At 38.7% G+C, this 12,217-nt stretch overlaps 2 long non-coding RNA genes across 4 annotated transcripts in view; one reads left to right on the plus strand and one right to left on the minus strand.

Annotated features, from left to right (window-relative positions):
- Positions 1 to 12,217, minus strand: part of LOC122809489 — a 1,088,146-nt gene that overhangs the window by 161,809 nt on the left and 914,120 nt on the right. The window contains exon 9 of one of the 2 annotated variants that reach the window (XR_006365911.1): positions 2,538 to 2,777. The exons of the other annotated variant lie outside the window; for it this stretch is intronic. This is a non-coding gene — a long non-coding RNA (uncharacterized LOC122809489). Of the gene's footprint in view, positions 1 to 2,537; positions 2,778 to 12,217 lie in introns of those variants that run through there. 2 annotated transcript variants of the gene reach the window in all.
- LOC122809490 overlaps positions 1 to 12,217 on the plus strand; it is a 312,957-nt gene that overhangs the window by 64,630 nt on the left and 236,110 nt on the right. The gene's annotated exons all lie outside the window — the stretch shown is intronic.

Below are 12,217 nucleotides of genomic sequence, written 5' to 3' on the forward strand. Positions count from 1 at the left end.
CCTTAAGGATTACATTTTTAAATTATTTTCCTTGGTTTTAATAACATTCCAAGACACACCTGAAAAGCAAAAGGGTGCTAAACAACAACTAAACAAAGTGGGCTTTGCCCCCCCTCCCCTGTGTCCTTTACTGTGTCTCCACGCACTTGTCTATGCTACTTCATGCCTTTCGACTATCCAGATTTTCACAGAATGTCCAGATTTTTGCCTCACATTTTTGGTCTGGTACTCATAAAATGTGTGGTTTTCAAGCAAATTATTGAGGATTGAAGTCGATCAATAAGGACAAACATTTTGAGTTTCAGACTTCATATCCACCAGAAAATACATGCTAATACAAATCATGTTATTCTAGCAACGTTCTAAGTTTATAAGAGTAATACTTGAAATCTGTTCCTATTTTTGGGAACCCCCCCACTACTTTAGGCTTTGTTTAAAATTCCTGTGCTAAGAGCTTGAGAGGCATATGCTATTTTCTCATTTCTGACTCTAGTTTCTTTTAAGTGTGTGCCAGCTTTCACATATGCTGAACCTATATTTATACATATTAGCAACTTTTCTTTGACTGTCGTTTCCTATGTACTATCTTTGGCATTTTATATATCTATCTTTCTATGTTCATACAATGTGTCTAAGTAGTGCTTAGCATATTATGACACTATTCTATGCAAGTGGAGATATGGGTTTGAATCCTATCAGCTCCTATATGCCTGTAACATTTTAAAGCACACGCTCAAAAGTGCCACTACTTCCAGAACATTCTCAGAAAGAAATATTGGTCAAGATTTCTCTTTTTAGTAAAAAGTTCTTTGTTTTTCCCTTTATATTTCCATTATGATCTAAGGGTGTAGAAAAGGGAGCAATACACGTTTGATTTTCATTAATGCATATTTTAACACCAGACATCCATGTGATAATTTACATTTTGCAAGTCACAGGACATATTAGATACTTCATTTTTTGCTTTACAAGAAATTGGTCAAAGTAGTAAAACTGTAAAATCAGGATATAGTATAGAATCCAGTGATAATACCTTGGACACATATTAACAAAAATGATGCTAGGTCAGGCTCAACAACAATCTGTCACTGGAAGTCAAATAATAGTAAAGCTGAAATATCACTGAACTTTCATTGTTGGTGTAATTTAGGCTACTATCAGTGACAAAACAGCAGATGGTGTGGGCTACCAGTCTAGAACGATAACAGACAGACACTTGAAGGTGACAAGGCAATAAAGTGGCAGTGTGTGAACCAGCCTCGGCTTGTAATGACATTGACAGCCAGTAATGTGAGAGACCTAACACATTTGGTTTGTCCTTGTACCATGAACGCACTCACATTTTTTTTCAGTGACTGATACATTAGTAACATGAAGAAAAAAATATCTGAACATGAATCCTTTCAGCTGTACCATGCACTGGCAAGAAAAAAAACACAGAAAAAAAATAAATAAAGCAACAGTAAAGTTCTTTTACTTCTGTTTAAAATCTATACTAAAGGCATTTTAAAAACAGTTTTGCCCTCTGCTCATGTTCATGCTTTGCTGTTGTTAGCTGCAGATGATACTTTGTGGTCAAAAACAGAGATGAATGACAGCTTAACTGTGTAAACAACCAGAAAAGTAGTTGTAAGCATAACAAACAATAATTTAGTGACACTACAAATGTCTTGCAAAATATATAAAAATACACTGCCAAACTATACCCTTTCAATTTATTTACTTGTAAGACCACTTTTACTAGCAGCTAAGAAGTGTGTCACACAAGTATATAGACTGCTCTACTTGAAAATTTGTTCAGCTTTTTTAACAGTACCATGGAAATTGTCATTTATAGTTCAGATCTGTATAGCGTACTCAGCTGTTTGTTTGACTAAAATCAGAATATTATTACCGACCATAACTAATCATTACAAATGTTACCATTGCCTAAATATACTTTGAACGATGTATTTTATAAGACTTCCCCAATGTTTTGTAAACCTCTGGTAGTTGTAGAAAATTGCCTTCTGTGATACATTGCCTTTTAAGTTAGTTAACAATTTTGTCTTAGGCATAAGTCCATGAGGTGATTATATCCTAATTTGTCATGCACACTGATTTTTATCAGAATTACATATAATTGTATAGTATACTATCTTTTCTACCCATTGTGTATTCAAGATCCACTTCAGAAGATTCAGAACAGCCAAAAAAAAAAAATTAAATCAAAACAGTTCCCCACCATCACCATCTCATAATACCCCCCCAATCACATTTCATTGCAGGCAAATGCAGTCCTGCAGTTCCTCCTTCTTCCAGACAGCGTTACTTATGCCACTGCTTGGGGTCTTTTTGTTTTGCTGATTTTTTTTTCTTTTTATTCTTTATAATTTTCTGCTTTTCTACTTTTCCCTGGTCTTTTTTTCCTACTTTCTCATTTGCTGATTTTTACTCTAATATAACATACATTTGTATGTTATAGAGTAATATCATTAGAACAAGTAATCTTATTTCAGTAACGAATGACATACATCATACAGATCATTGGTGTCGGATTTATTATTTGACTGGGATGTTTGCTGGAGGTCAACTTCAAGCAAAAGCTAAGTGCTTCAACTATCGCACAACCCCTAGGTTGAAGTAATGCATTTTGAGTCATGGACAATACGCATGTAGGCTGCTTTTAAAGCAGAGCAACCCATAACGTTCCTTCAGTTCTTTTAGCAGATTGAAGTAAATGGTCACATTGTAATTTTTCAGTGGCGCTGTGTTGCTTTAGCTTTGTTTTTTCTCAGCTAAGGTAAAAAAAAAATCAAGCAGTTTATTTCAAAATTTTAAGTAAAGTTGCTAATACTACAAGCTATTAAAAATACAATTTGCAGATCTGTTACCTTAGCACATGTCACAAATCACCACTGTGATGTACTCAGGAATATCAGATGGCTCTCTGTCACTAACAAAGCGTCACTTCTTACTAATATTCTCAGTTTTAAAATACTAAAATAAGTGTATTGTCCCCAACAAATAAAATGTAACAATTACAAGAACAAGCCTACTCATTAAGAAGCAACAACAAAGAAAGTACCCACTAAGTCAGACCCCATTTCAAGACAACAATAGCAGAAACAGCCTTGTCCAAATTAGGTCCAGCTACTTGGAATAAAATACCCGCTGATATAAGAAATGAGCAAACATCAGCATTCAAAACTACCCTTAAGAAACACCTTTCTTATACCCCGGGGATCCTGCCTGTGTCCCTGCTGGACAGAGAAAACAGGTGCTGACTTTGTGCGGACATGGGTGAAATTCTTGACTAGGCTTATAAGGGCCTCTGAGCCGATAGCGTAGTATCATCCTATGAACCTATGAACTTTCAGGAGGAAGCCACATGTACTTGTTTTCAATCCAGTCATACCCCTCTTCATCGACATATAAAAATAGAACACCATCCATTACTGTAAACCTTGTCAAATCATGTAAATAAATAATCATAACCTGTAAATAACATAAAGTGTGTAATTGTGGTCTTTTTGTCTACTGCTATGTAAAAAATATTGTAATGTACTACTGTGCTATATCCCTCTCTGCTTTTATAATACTCTGCATTTGTTATGTCCACTCTGCTTCTTGAGCCCTGGTCATGACTGAAAAGAGTCAGAAGACTAATTCAGCAACCTGGTTAACAAATGACAAATGATGATGCTTGCTAATAAGAAAGAGTGCATTGAATCCCTTGTAACGTTACTCATCTTCCTTAAGGTGAACCACATAAGAAAGAGTGCATCGAATCCCTTGTAACGTTACTCATCTTCCTTAAGGTGAACCACATAAGAAAGAGTGCATCGAATCCCTTGTAACATTACTCATCTTCCTTAAGGTGAACCGCATAAGAAAGAGTGCATCGAATCCCTTGTAACGTTACTCATCTTCCTTAAGGTGAACCGCATGATTCTAAATCTTATGAATGTTGTAGTTTAGTAGAAAAAGAAAAAATGACTTTTGCAAGGATGCCCAAAATTACCATATACTAAGATTAAAACAGCACAGCTGCTTTCAGTATTTTTCAGATTGTATCAATTTTTATGTATGAATTTGTAAAATATATAATGAAAAGCATAAGAGATGATGTGAAAAATGAAAAGTGGAAAAAAATATATATTTAAGGAGCCATCAGAGTCTGAGTTAGGCAGGCAGTTGGGTACCCCTCGGTCAAATACTTTGAACTATATCTTTTCTCTGCTGGACACTGAAGTCTGGGCTCAGACATGCACTGCTCGTGATGTTGCCTGCCTCAATTCCCCACTCTCACTACCACCCGCCTGCCTCGATTCTCCACTCTCACTACCAGCCACACTACTTAAATGGAATCAAATATAGGAAACAACTTTTTAGTTTTGACTCGCTCAGACTCGGAAACTGACAAATCAGAGCAAACAGGAAAAAGGACTTTTCTTCTTCATTATTTTATAATTTGTGTGCTTTCATTGCTTCAGCTTTATATGCACTTTACTCACCCATAAGAAATATTAGAAAACATTGGTGGCATAGCAGTGAGGATAGCTCCATTCTGCGCTATTGGCCCAGGTTCATTTCCTGGCCACTGCGAGAGGCCTATACATTGGTCGATCAGTGCAGATGATTAAGGCAATGAGCTGCTAATGAGCTGTTTCCCATATTCAAAGGTTTAATTAACCCCACCTCCATCTGCCTACTGTTTGACTGTTTGAGCAAATAATTTAACCAGAAGTTGCTCTAGGTTCAATTGGGAAATCAGTGCAGGCTCAATTGCCTCCTGGACTGCATGCCTAGTATCTGTCTATGTATCTGAAACACGTACTTGATTTTTCTCACTAAAGTGAGCGATCATCATCTAATACGTGAACCATACAGCAGCAATTAAAAGGGTTGCTCTAGTAACAACAAGAAACAGCAATAATTTATTTGGTGATATATTTAAAATATTAAAAAGAAGCATATGTTAACCGTATCTGCATATTTTTCTTTATGGTGGGGCTCAGATTTGTAAACATAGCAGATGTTTATTTTTTCACAGATGCTGAACTATCAGTAAATGTATGTGGCATTCAAAAAGCTAGAATATGTGTCAGTATATATATATATATATATATATATATATAGTTTACTATCAAAATTGTGAATGCTAGAACAAATTCCGTTCGATTGCATGAATCTGAACAATGAATACTTGCAGAGGAAGAAAGTCAATATGTTGAATTAAATACCAATTATTTGAATTTGGCATTATTTGACATATGCCTTCCCTTTTGCCTTTCAGAACAGCAGCGGATGTTGTAGTTTTCAGCAGTACATACATACTGCACAACACAGAAGTGCCCGCACTACAGTGGGGAAAAGGGTAAATATCCTGATCCATATTGTACTGTGATCTCTAGTCTTAAGGTCACCCACATACGTGCGAATGCACAGTGCATTCGTTGAACCATGGACTTGAATGCATATAGGTCACCGACTTGGAAGTCAGCCAACTGTTATTCGACATTCTGTGTTCACAGAACCTACACATCATTTTGATAGTAAACCTATATAGATATACAGATAGACACTGATTTTATTACAGTTCCATTGTTATGGTAAGAATATAACACAACATATGGAATACTAAGGTATTGTGATTGGTATTTAAAGAACCTTATATAACTTTTACTTGCCTGGTTAGTGTTTTGAATATACCAGCCTTGCAATCTTAGAATCAGTTAAACAAAGAATGCATTTTTTATCGGTAAAGCCAAGGTAGAGCAAGGAATTGAAACACACAAGCATGCCTCTCATTTGCTGTTTTTTTAATAATCGGTTATTTATATCCTTACAAAACTAAGGGATTTTGAAGCACATCTGCTTTGTGCCAGTGCAGTTTATTCATGCATTCAAAACTTTATAATATGTAAGAATCTAACAAAACATAGCAAGGCCAGTTTTAAAAGCAACTATTCAATGTTTTAAATTAAGTTAATCTTTTTTAATGAATCAAGCCTTAAAACATACGGCTGACTCATTTGACAAGAATCCTTGGTGCACCAGGTGACTTATGTGCCATGTTGAGAACGAACAAGCATGAAGGTGGTCTGAATGGTTAGGAGTTTGTTATTAACTCACTGAGAATCCAAGAGCTGTGTAAGACTTTGACTAGTTCAGCAGTGGTTTAATTGATCCATTCAGTCAGTAGTGTTGCAGCAATTAAGTCAGAATTAGCAGTGCTGGATAACTAAAACATCAGTTTTACACTGAACAGAAAGTTAGTTTTGCACAGGTATATTTCAGTAATACTATTCAAATATTGTGCAACTTACATAACTTTCTGGGATGGATTCCAGAAGATCGTGGCAGGTATGCAGTTGGGCAGATAATTACGGTCTGCTGTTTGAAAGTATTGTCACACTTTTAACACTTAAAAAAGCAGCCTTATGGAATCATACATTGTGCAAGGCTGGGGCAGTACAGTGTTTAGAAATCCAAGGCAAAGTAATAAAAAAGAAACCACTGCAGTGTTCATGAGAAAAAAGTAGTAGACACCATATGTTTTCAAGAGCATATTACAGCTATATTTTATCAACATCATTTTTTACCACACACACAAAAAAAAACGTAAAGGAAGGAAAGAAAATTCCACTGATTGTACATAAGCTCTTTTAAATAATGCTTTTTATTTTAAATTGCAACTCAAATAGAGGCATATTATTTCAAGAGGAAAAAGCAAAGCTGGAAAATAAAAAGAACCAAAGTACCAAACAGTTTTTCTGCGTTTTTTGTAAAGAGGACCTGGATAGGTTTGCATATACATGTCAAATTTATGAGTATATTAAATGGTTCATGAAATAGTTTACTGCTTTTCAAGAGATGTGTGCAAATGTCCAACAAAGTGCCAAAATGTTTATAACACCAACAAGCCTTTGTATGCATTATTCATAGCATACATATATCTACACATATATATATATATATATATATATATATATATATATATATATATATATATTTATATATATGTTTATGTATATGTAAATATATATACACACACACACACACACACACACACACACACACACACACACACACACACACTTGCAATTTCAAAGAAATGCAGTAGGTGGACTGATCTCTATAAATTGCTTGTAGGGATGTTTGTGTGTGTGTGCGTGTGCACGCGCGTGTGTGTGTGTGTGTGTGTGTGTGTGTGTGTGTGTGTGTGTGTCTGTGTGTATACATATATATGGTGACTCACAATCACAAAACCCAAAAGCACGAAACACACAATCATGAACATACATACACCATACACCCACACAACACATACACCATTCTACCCACACCACACAAACTATACATCCCTACACTAAATGTAAGCAGGAGCAAGAAAAACTAACTCACACCCAGACATTCTACAGTCCCTCTCACACACACACACACACACACACACACACACACACACACACACACACACACACACACACACACACACACATCACACATACACAAACACCAACACATCCAGCACTCACACTCATACTTCTACCTCCCTACCCTAACCCATACGTACAACTTACAAAAACACTCACATACACTCACTCACCTTAAATTCCAGACACCATCCCAGCCAAACACTTCACGTAACATAGCGTAAATGCATAAGCACGGATTTGAGATATTCGGATTCATGCTGATGCACTTTCACTGCTTTGAAATTTCGCCTTTATGGTCTTGGGATACTGAAATTCGAAATTTCAGTATTTTGAGATTATAAAGGGGAACTATATATATATATATATATATATATATATATATATATATATATATATATATATATATATATATATATATATATATATATATATATTCCTATTACAAGAACGAAAGTTCACTACTTCGAACTTGTAATAGGAAGCCTCACTTCTGCAAAAGTTCACTTTAACGAAAGTTTACTTTTGCATAAGTGCACTTCACCGAAAACACCGCAGCACAGTGGAGGACATAAAAAAGTACAGTTGTGTACCTACCATAAATGTAGATGTTCGAGTGCATTCACTGTTGTAGTCATTACTCTTGGGTTATCCTGCTGGCAGGCTACCCGCAGTCGGCCTGAATTCCAAAGTCTTGGTCCGGCGTCGGTTGCTGTTGCCTCTTCCCTGACGTCAGTGCGCCAGGGGTATAAAAGATGCAGCTGATGCCATTTTCTTCAGTTTTTCTTGCCCCAGATGTCAGATGCCCCCAAAAGGGTAGGCTAAATAGAATATGCCAAAAAACATGCATGCACTAAAGTAAACATTTCCTTCATCTACAAGCAAATGCACCACATAGGTTGTATAGAATAGAGAAGTACAGATAAGACCCAGCAAAAGAAAGGGGGATGGTGGGAGGGTAACCTGGACTGCAACAGTGAATACACTCGAACATCTACATTTATGGTAGGTACACAACTGTACTATGTTCACCATGTTTCACTGTTGCAGTCATTACTCTTGGGTTGAATCCCAAAGCTGAGAATGGGTGGCTGGACTAAATAGGATTAGGAGAGGCTATGAGGCCCTGCAGAACTGCAGTGGCAAAGCCTGCTCTGGATTTAGAATAGAAAGGTAAGTGGTAGTGCTTTGTAAAAGTGTGCACTGAACTCCAAGTTGCAGCCTCTAAGATGTCTTTGGTTGGTACTCCTCTGAGGAAGGCTACTTAAGTGGCTGCTGCTCTGGTAGAATGTGGCCTAATGCCCTTAGGCACTGATTTGCCATGTTGTTAGTAGCAGAAACAAATACAATGTCCTATCCATTTTGAAATAGTCTGTTTTGCGATAGCCTTTCCTTGTGATCCTGCAGCATATGCCACTAAAAGTTGCTCAGTCTTTCTGAAAGCTTTAGTTTTGTCCAAGTAGAAGCGTAGCTGTCTGTGTATGTCCAAAGAATGGAGAAGTCTCTCCCCCTTGTTCTGTGGTTTTGGATAAAAGGCAGGCAAGCGAATGGTTTGATTAAGGGCCACACTGGACACCACCTTAGGCATAAATGTAGGGTTCATCCTCAGAGAAACCCTGTCTTGATGGAAAATGATAAAAGGTTCCACAGCCATGAGTGCCTGTAACTCCGGGACTCATCTTGCAGAGGTTATTGTTAGGAGCAGAGCTGTTTTCCAGGATAAGAATTTTATATCAGCTGTTGAAGCTGGCTCAAAAGGAGGCAGTGTGAGTTTTTCCAAGACATAATTGAGGTCCCATTCAGGTATTGGTGCTCTCCTTGGAGGTTTTATGTTTTTGGCCCCTCTGAGGTACTGCTTTATTAAAGGATGAGAAAAAATAGGTGGTTCCGTATTGTAATAGGTTGAAATGGCAGAGACATGAATCTTAATTGATGAAAAGGATAGGCCTTTGTCCAGCATCTCAGTTAAGTATTGTAAAATCTGAGGAATATTTGGTACAAACGTGTCAGTTCCTTGTTCCCATTTTTCTGCATAAGATTTTCTGGTACTGGGCCTCCTGGCCTCCAAGATAACATCCATTACAGCTTTGGCGAGAGGAGTGTTCTGAATGGTTACATTATCTGCCATGCTGCCAGATTCAAGGTCCTGAGTTGGCTGTGCAGGATCTGATTGTTTTGTTGGGTCAGTAAGTGAGACGTTTGAGGCAATGTCCAGGCTGGACCTTGAGATATGTTCTTTAGGATTGGGAACCAGTGCTGGCGTGGCCAGTCTGGGGCAATCGGTACAATTTTTGGCTTCTCTTGTCTGACCTTTAGGAGTACCTTGGGGAGGAGAGGCAGTGGAGGAAAGGCATATACTGTTAGATTTTTCCAGCTGAAGGATAGGGCATCCACTTTCCATGCTTGCTTGTGATAAATCCTCGTGTAGAATCTCTGTAGTTGGCAGTTGTGAGGGGAGGCAAATAGATCTATGTCTGGGCATCCCCATTTCCTTGTTATCATGCTGAAGACTTGTGGATCCAGTTTTCACTCGTGGGGATCCATGAGGTTTCTGCTTAGTTCGTCTGCCAAAGTATTTATTTTTCCTGGCAGGAATTGTGCTTGCAGGTGAACTTGATAAGTCAATGCTGTGTCCCACAAAGTCATGGCTTGTCTGCAGAGGGGGTAGAAATGTGTGCCTCCCTGCTTGTTTATGTACCACATGACTGTAGTATTGTCCATCTTTATTAGTAGTTGTCCTGGATGAAGTAGATCCTTGAAAGCTGTCAGGGCATTCTGAACAGTTAGCATCTCTTTTTGATTGATATGAAGATGCATCTGGCTTGTGGGCCATGTGCCCTGAATACATTTTCCTGCCATGTGGGCCCCCCCCAGGCATAATCTGATGCATCCATTGTTAGTGTCTGCCTGGCTGTGGATAAAGTGACTGGCTGTCCCTTGTTGTGGTGACAGGCCTGTGCTCACCATCGAAACTCCTGTTGCAGGCAGGGAATGAGGGTAATTAATGTTTCCAGGCTGTGGCAATGTTGAGTCCAAACACTTTTTAGATACCATTGTAGTTTCCTCATATGCAGTCTAGCATATGGAATTAGCAGAATGCAGGATGCCATGAAGCCCAAAGCCTGCAGAAGTTTTCTTGCAGATAACTGGGTCTTTGTTGCCAACATTTTGAAGTAAGAAGTCAGTTGCCTTTGTTTGTCTGGCATGAGATAAGCCATCTGGGCAGTTGTATTTAAGCTTGCACCCGGGTATATTATCTCTTGAGAGGGAACTAGTTTTGATTTCATTTTGTTTACTGTGTACCCTAGGCAAATTAGTAATCTTTTTACAAACGCCAGATGCTTTAGTAGAATGTCTTTGTTCTCTGCTTGAATAAGGCAGTCGTCCAAGTAAGGATATATTTGAATTCCTCTTTGTCTGCAAAATGCAATTACTGGTGCCAGGCATTTTGTGAGGACCCTGGGCACAGTAGATAAGCCAAAGGGCAGTGCAGAGAATTGGTAGTGCATTGAGCCAGCTATGAATCTGAGGTATCTTCTGCAAGATTGTCTGATTGGGACATGCAGGTATGCCTCTTTTAGGTCCAAAGTTATGAGCCAAGCCTTCTTGCCCAGCATGGGCAATAGCTGCTACAGAGTCAACATTTTGAATTTTGGAACGTCCAGAAATGTGTTTAGAATAGACAGGTCCAGTATTGGTCTCCAGGCTTTGTCCTTTCTGGGCACCAAGAAAAGTCTTGAGTAAAGTCCTTGTCCCTGATCTTCTTGTGGTACTTGCTGAATGGCCCTCATGTCCATGAGGGATGAAACTTGTTTTTGTGCCTCTGCCCATTGATTGTGTGGCAGGTCTGGCATACCTTTTGCCCATGGCAGGGTGTGAAAGTGGAACCTGTAGCCCTGAGACACTATGTTCAAGACCCATTTGTCCTGGGTAATCATGTGCCAATTTGGTGAAAAAAGTGCTAGCTTTCCCCCTAAGGGGGCTGCCAAAAGATAAGTGCTTGGTTCTGGCAGAGGGAAGTCATTGGGACTGTTTCCTGTATGGTTGTGATTTGTCTTCTCCGCTTTTGGAGGTAGAAGCACCCCATTGTTTAGGCCTGTATGAGCCTTGGGGCTGGGATCTGCCTCTGGGGCATCTGTATCTGCCTCTTTGTGGCCTGTCTGACACTGGAAAGGACCAATTCTTTGTAGGCCAGTTCCTGCAAAATCTGTGTGGCTGTACCTGTAGGAAATCCTTAACTGTCTGCATGGATTTCGCTTTATCCTCCATTTTCTTCAACACCTCTTCTGCCTTAACACCAAACAAAGTATCATGCTGTAATGGAGCATCCAATAATTTAACTTTAACATGATCAGGCAGATTCTGTTCCTTTAACCAAGCATGCCTTCTAATGACAGAGCCCGTAACAGCGGCCCTGTAAGAGGCCTCCGGTGAATCAAAACCACATTGCAAAGTATGCTTTCCCACTTGTTCAGCTGCATGCAATAGTTCCTGCATTTCCTTGTTATCAGAACATTCAGAATTTGCCAACATTTTCTGTTTAAGCAGTGACATTAAGTATTGCTGATATTTAAATATATGAAACTGACAGCCAAGGTAGCAGAAGTGTAAACTTTTTTCCCCTATCTGCCCAGTGCCCTAGAATCCCTATCAGAGGGGACAGGGTTTTTTGCAGTGGAAGCCTTGATGCCTTTGGGACCCTGAGATATAGTTTCTGGGTCAGCAGCAGGGCTTTTATATAGAAATTTAAGAGAGTCTGGAACCCTGTAGTATCTGTCTGGCTTAGCAGGTGGTAAAGA

The sequence above is a fragment of the Protopterus annectens genome, chromosome 8.part0 (assembly GCF_019279795.1).
Source record: "Protopterus annectens isolate FY-2018-M chromosome 8.part0, PAN1.0, whole genome shotgun sequence".
NCBI lineage: Eukaryota > Metazoa > Chordata > Ceratodontiformes > Protopteridae > Protopterus > Protopterus annectens.